The sequence below is a fragment of the Lolium perenne genome, chromosome 6 (genome assembly GCF_019359855.2).
Source record: "Lolium perenne isolate Kyuss_39 chromosome 6, Kyuss_2.0, whole genome shotgun sequence".
In the NCBI taxonomy this organism is placed as follows: Eukaryota; Viridiplantae; Streptophyta; class Magnoliopsida; order Poales; family Poaceae; genus Lolium; species Lolium perenne.
Window position 1 is genome coordinate 199,372,998 of NC_067249.2, and position 7,893 is coordinate 199,380,890.

The window sequence follows — 7,893 nt, forward strand, 5'->3', positions numbered from 1 at the left end:
TGCCTCTCTTAGGTCAACATTGGCGAAAAAACCACTAGTAGAAAACAAGCCTTCATCAGACACCTTTGGCCCCGGCCGTGTCCTGGGCCGGGACCAAAGGCCTGGCCACGTCATCCCGTAAACGCCCAAGCATACGACACATATAGGTTCCGGTTCGTTAGGACCCAATTGTCCCGGCTCGTATCCCAAACCGGGACTAAAGGGTTTTGCGGCACGCTGCGCCTGCAGTACCTCCTTTAGTCCCGGCTGGTGAAACGCGCGGGACTTAAAGTCAAACGATTCGTTCCCGCGGAAGCCGATCGCGTCGCCATTACTGGACAGCATCGAAATCGATCGTCACGCGGGAATCTGAGCCGCCGGCGCGGCCACCCACGGGAATTGATCACCGATGGCTGGCCCTGTTCATCTTCATCTTCCACTCCTTTATATGCTCACATCTTCTCCACCATTGCCACACACACATTCTTCTCTCCTCATCTCTCCTCCACCATTGTAAAAGCTCTCTCATCTTCGTCGATAGACCTCGTGCGCGAACGGACTCCTCTAACTCGGGTGTACCACCTCATGGCCGAAGGGATGTCCTTCAAGGTCACGGTCGCGCTCTGTGCAAGAAGGGTGGAGAAGTGGATCCGCGGCGTGAAGAGGGACTATCTCGGCTTGGATTGCGAGTTAACCAACCCTCGCGAGGGTGATCAATGCGCCGCCGTCCTGCAACTCTCGGTGGCGTCTGAGAATCTGGTATTCCAGATTTGTCCGAGTTAAGCGTGCTGAGGGTTGAGTAGTGTGCGGATGGGTGACCGACCGAGAAGTGATGACCAAGTCTATAATTTGACTACAGATTAAGTGTAATTAGTATTAAAAATGGTCCAAGTGAGAGAGTAACAAGTCAAACAATTAGGAAAAAGAAAAAATTAGGAAAAAATAAATTAGAAAGATGAAAATCATAATTACTGGAAATAATATTTAGTCGCGGTTGGGATTACGGACCGGGACTAAAGGTTCTCCAGCGTAAACCTTGTACCGCGGCCACGTGGAGGGCCATTTATCCCTGCTGGTAACAGATTTGAACTCGGGTTTTGAAAACCGGGACTAGAGCCTGTTACGGACCGCGACTGAAGGGCATGTCTTCACTAGTGAACCAGATCTGAACTCGGGTGTAGATACTCCTGGTTTATAGAAAAAAATCAGAAAAATAGTAAAACAAATTCAAAAAAAAATTGAAACTTTTGGACAATGAACATGAACAAGTGTTCTAACAGCACACAAAAAATCTCCGAGAAAAGACATATGTAGTGGTCTATGCAAAAAAAGACAAAATGCGGTGCCGTTTGGAACATCTAGATTTGTTTTTTTTACATCACTCCGATTTGTCTTTTTTGCACATACCACTGCATATATCTTTTTCCGGAGATTTTTGGTGTACAGTTAGAACACTTGTTCATGTTCATTTTCCAAAAAATTCAGATTTTTTTGATTTTTTGCTATTTTTTCAAAAGAAAACAAATCAACTAGGAGCATCTATACCCGGATTCAGAAATGCCTTGTCCCAGGACTATATGTGATCACATGCTTGGCATTGCGTGGAACAACTCTCTCGTGGGCCAAAAGAACACATGTCTAAACCACGACTATGAGTGATGATGCATGTATGGTAAGCTTCATTTGTGCATTCTAATGAAATTGATGCTACATGTGTACTCAACAAATCGTCCCAACACATATTCTATGGATGGTAGTGAAGGGATGGGGTTCTGAAACACCGTAGGAGATGAGTGTGAGAAACCAGCACTAGTAGAAAAAGGGGCATCGGTCCCGGTTGGTAACGGGCATTAGTCCGGATTCGCAACCAGGACTAAACATGCGAGACTAAAGGCCCCCCTTTAGTCGCGGTTGCTTACGAACCGCGACTAAAGACCCATCCACGTGGGCTGCAGACATTCGTCAGGGTGGAGTACCTTTAGTTCCGGTTGGTTTGGCTAACCGGGACTAAAGGTCTCTGCAGGTTTAGGGTTTAAACCCCTAAATCTGGTTTTATTTTGTTGTGTTTTTATTTCTTTTATATTTTATTTTGTGTTTTATTTTAGTTTCAAAGAAGTTTCAGTACACATATTCTACGCTAGTATATACACGTTACACGTTTATGCATATGGATATACAATTTCAAACAAGTTTGAAATTTCAAACAAGACGAATTCAAGAGAAATAATATTCAATCTCGGGTGACCATATACAACTTCAAACAAGTTTTCATATACAATTTACGGCATTAGAAGTTCTTCGTCCTCGTAATAGTGTTGTCCATTAGGATGGAGGACTTCCCTCATCAAAAATCCTGCTAATTCCTCTTGAATTGGTCGGAAGCGAGCTTCTGGATTAAGCTTCTCCCGCAAGTCACTCCTCCGCAAGTTGATATCCTAAGCCCTCCGCTCAGAGGTGTGTCCCCGGATGAACTCAGAAACATAGTATCAACATAGATTGGTCCCCTTTGGCTGAGTTAGAACATTAGCTAACCTTCTAAATGTTAGCTGATCTTTGAATTCACCGGTTATATTATCTTTGAACCGTTTCCAAACCCTGCAGGGCAAAGAAATTAAATGAACAAGGGAGTTATTAGTTACTTGATATCAGGAAATGGACGAAAGAGGCTGATATAGTGCGCAAATGATTGAAAATAATTACTTTTGTAGCATTAATCTTATGCCGATTCAATGCTTTGGGTCCATATTCAGAGAGTCCATGACTTCAACTCTGAAGTTGTCAAATTGAATTATTAGCAGAATCCAGTGGAACCCGCGGACACGTTACATGCACAGTCATGCATAACTCACCGATTAGACATAACATGGAGTAAACAAAAGAGAATATGCACAAGACAGAAACACTCACCCAAAATGGTAAGGAAATAGAATTTCAATTTTGAATTCCTACTTTGTAAGAAACTTGTACATGTCTCTCTCCACGTCTTGGGGGTGATTTTCTAACACATATTCATTAATGATATGTGGGTCAATGAACCCAACATCATGGATGTTCCTTCTTTTGCATTCCCCAAGCTTCATTCTGCATAATAGCGTATACAAGAATATAGTTAGGACAATATAGTGCAGACAATGAATGAGATGAGGTAGAGATTTGATTATAGAAATAAATCACTTACAGAACGTAGCAACTCAGGAGAGATTAGTCGAGCTCGCGTAGATTGAACAACTGGAACAATTCACTCATATGAACTTGTACATAGTAATGTTTGAAGTGATGCTCCTCTCTAACTTCCGCATAAATATATTCTTTGTCGGCCTTATTTTTTATGAAATCCTTGTACCAGAGTAGCAGATTTCGCATTTGTATTGGTAGACTCGCTTCCTGCGCAGGCTCGACGAGAGGCCCATTCGGCACATATGTAAATGCTAACTCACTTATCGGCGCATCCTCGAGGCCTAACAATGCACGAAGAGTCATACCAAACTCGGCCGCTCTTTCTTTGGCCGCCGTTACAGTCATTTGTTGTGCGCTAGCAGCTGCTAGGATCGCGGGGTCCAATAGTTCCATGTCCTTATCCATATCGGTTCTGAAGGACATCGTAAGGGAAGGACCGGCTTCCACTTTGAGGGGGGGCGATTGTTTTTTCTGTTCCCCGAGCTGGGAAACTTGTTTCCCGCATTTTTTACTTGCTGCTTTCTTCTCCGCCAAAGCTTTTTCCAATAATGATTTTTGCCTAAGAATTTCACGTCCATAATCGTCTGACAGATTCTGCTGGATTTGGGAGGGTGTCATCAAAAACTCCTTAGCCCACTTCTTTTGCTTATCAGTATATACTGGCTTGGGCTCAGGCTCTTTTTTCGCCTTGACTTTCGCCTTCCATTTCTCATGGTGAGGAGCCACGGCCGCGTCGGTTTCCTTGACACTAAGTTCCCAAGGTCTCGGGAGAAGAGGCTTCAGTGATGCCATTGCTACCCTTGTGGTCTTAGGTACATAAGGCTCTGGGTTAATAGGCTAGGACGGGGTTGCCTTGCCGTCCTTCGTAACCCCCTGCTTCTTCTTCTTCGTCGGAGGTGGACTGGGTGGCGGCGTACCCACCGGAGGTGGATTGGGGGGCGGCGTCGGCTTACATGAAGGAGGTGTAGGTGGATGATACGTCCAAAACGTATCTATAATTTCTTATGTTCCATGCTACTTTTATGATGATACTCACATGTTCTATATACATTATATGTCGTTATTACGCATTTTCCGGCACTAACCTATTGACGAGATGCCGAAGAGCCAGTTGCTGTTTTCTGCTGTTTTTGGTTTCAGAAATCCTAGTAAGGAAATATTCTCGGAATTGGACGAAATCAACGCCCAGGGGCCTATTTTTCCACGAAGCTTCCAGAAGACCGAAGAGGATAAGAAGTGGGGCCACGAGGTGGCCACACAACAGGGCGGCGCGGCCCAGGTGCTGGCCGCGCGGCCCTAGCGTGTGGGCCCCTCGTGACGCCCCCTGACCTGCCCTTCCGCCTACTTAAAGTCTTCGTCGCGAAACCCCCAGTATCGAGAGCCACGATACGGAAAACCTTCCAGAGACGCAGCCGCCGCCAATCCCATCTCGGGGGATTCAGGAGATCGCCTCCGGCACCCTGCCGGAGAGGGGAATCATCTCCCGGAGGACTCTTCATCGCCATGATCGCCTCCGGATTGATGTGTTAGTAGTTCACCCCTAGACCATGGGTCCATAGCAGTAGCTAGATGGTCGTCTTCTCCTAATTGTGCTATCATGCTCGATCTTGTGAGCTGCCTATCATGATCAAGATCGTTTCTTTGTAATCCTACATGTTGTGTTTGTTGGGATCCGATGGATATTGAATACTATGTCAAGTTGATTATCAATCTATCATATATGAGTTGTTTATGTTCTTGCATGCTCTCCGTTGCTAGTAGAGGCTCTGGCCAAGTTGATACTTGTGACTCCAAGAGGGAGTATTTATGCTCGATAGTGGGTTCATGCCTCCATTAAATCTGGGACAGTGACAGAAAGTTCTAAGGTTGTGGATGTGCTGTTGTGATACGTCTCCGACGTATCGATAATTTCTTATGTTCCATGCCACATTATTGATGATATCTACATGTTTTATGCATACTTTATGTCATATTTATGCATTTTCCGGCACTAACCTATTAATGAGATGCCGAAGAGCCAGTTGCTGTTTTCTGCTGTTTTTGGTTTCAGAAATCCTACAAAGGAAATATTCTCGGAATTGGACGAAATCAACGCCCAGGGTCCTATTTTTGCACGAAGCTTCCAGAAGACCGAAGGAGTCACGAAGTGGGGCCACGAGGCGACGACACGCTAGGGCGGCGCGGCCCAGGTGCTGGCCGCGCGGCCCTGTTGTGTGGCCACCTCGTGTGGCCCCTGACCTGCCCTTCCGCCTACTTAAAGCCTCCGTCACGAAACCCCCAGTACCGAGAGCCACGATACGGAAAACCTTCCAGAGACGCAGCCGCCGCCAATCCCATCTCGGGGGATTCAGGAGATCGCCTCCGGCACCCTGCCGGAGAGGGGAATCATCTCCCGGAGGTCTCTTCATCGCCATGATCGCCTCCGGATTGATGTGTGAGTAGTTCACCCCTGGACCATGGGTCCATAGCAGTAGCTAGATGGTCGTCTTCTCCTAATTGTGCTATCATGCTTGATCTTGTGAGCTGCCTATCATGATCAAGATCGTTTCTTTGTAATCCTACATGTTGTGTTTGTTGGGATCCGATGGATATTGAATACTATGTCAAGTTGATTATCAATCTATCATATATGAGTTGTTTATGTTCTTGCATGCTCTCCGTTGCTAGTAGAGGCTCTGGACAAGTTGATACTTGTGACTCCAAGAGGGAGTATTTATGCTCGATAGTGGGTTCATGCCTCCATTAAATCTGGGACAGTGACAGAAAGTTCTAAGGTTGTGGATGTGCTGTTGTGATACGTCTCTGACGTATCGATAATTTCTTATGTTCCATGCCACATTATTGATGATATCTACATGTTTTATGCATACTTTATGTCATATTTATGCATTTTCCGGCACTAACCTATTAACGAGATGCCGAAGAGCCAGTTGCTGTTTTCTGCTGTTTTTGGTTTCAGAAATCCTACAAAGGAAATATTCTCGGAATTGGACGAAATCAACGCCCAGGGCCCTATTTTTGCACGAAGCTTCCAGAAGACCGAAGGAGTCACGAAGTGGGGCCACGAGGCGACGACACGCTAGGGCGGTGCGGCCCAGGTGCTGGCCGCGCGGCCCTGTTGTGTGGCCACCTCGTGTGGCCCCTGACCTGCCCTTCCGCCTACTTAAAGCCTCCGTCGCGAAACCCCCAGTACCGAGAGCCATGATACGGAAAACCTTCCAGAGATGCAGCCGCCGCCAATCCCATCTCGGGGGATTCAGGAGATCGCCTCCGGCACCCTGCCGGAGAGGGGAATCATCTCCCGGAGGTCTCTTCATCGCCATGATCGCCTCCGGATTGATGTGTGAGTAGTTCACCCCTGGACCATGGGTCCATAGCAGTAGCTAGATGGTCGTCTTCTCCTAATTGTGCTATCATGCTTGATCTTGTGAGCTGCCTATCATGATCAAGATCGTTTCTTTGTAATCCTACATGTTGTGTTTGTTGGGATCCGATGGATATTGAATACTATGTCAAGTTGATTATCAATCTATCATATATGAGTTGTTTATGTTCTTGCATGCTCTCCGTTGCTAGTAGAGGCTCTGGCCAAGTTGATACTTGTGACTCCAAGAGGGAGTATTTATGCTCGATAGTGGGTTCATGCCTCCATTAAATCTAGGACAGTGACAGAAAGTTCTAAGGTTGTGGATGTGCTGTTGTGATACGTCTCCGATGTATCGATAATTTCTTATGTTCCATGCCACATTATTGATGATATCTACATGTTTTATGCATACTTTATATCATATTTATGCATTTTCCGGCACTAACCTATTAACGAGATGCCGAAGGGCCAATTGCTGTTTTCTGCTGTTTTTGGTTTCAGAAATCCTACAAAGGAAATATTCTCGGAATTGGACGAAATCAACGCCCAGGGTCCTATTTTTGCACGAAGCTTCCAGAAGACCGAAGGAGTCACGAAGTGGGGCCACGAGGTGACGACACGCTAGGGCGGCGCGGCCCAGGTGCTGGCCGCGCGGCCCTGTTGTGTGGCCACCTCGTGTGGCCCCTGACCTGCCCTTCCGCCTACTTAAAGCCTCCGTCGCGAAACCCCCAGTACCGAGAGCCACGATACGGAAAACCTTCCAGAGACGCAGCCGCCGCCAATCCCATCTCGGGGGATTCAGGAGATCGCCTCTGGCACCCTGCCGGAGAGGGGAATCATCTCCCGGAGGTCTCTTCATCGCCATGATCGCCTCCGGATTGATGTGTGAGTAGTTCACCCCTGGACCATGGGTCCATAGCAGTAGCTAGATGGTCGTCTTCTCCTAATTGTGCTATCATGCTCGATCTTGTGAGCTTCCTATCATGATCAAGATCGTTTCTTTGTAATCCTACATGTTGTGTTTGTTGGGATCCGATGGATATTGAATACTATGTCAAGTTGATTATCAATCTATCATATATGTTGTTTATGTTCTTGCATGCTCTCCGTTGCTAGTAGAGGCTCTGGCCAAGTTGATACTTGTGACTCCAAGAGGGGGTATTTATGCTCGATAGTGGGTTCATGCCTCCATTAAATCTGGGACAGTGACAGAAAGTTCTAAGGTTGTGGATGTGCTGTTGCCACTAGGGATAAAACATCGATGCTTTGTCTAAGGATATTTGTGTTGATTACATTACGCACCATACTTAATGCAATTGTCGGTTGTTTACAACTTAATACTGGAGGGGGTTCGGATGATAACCTGAAGG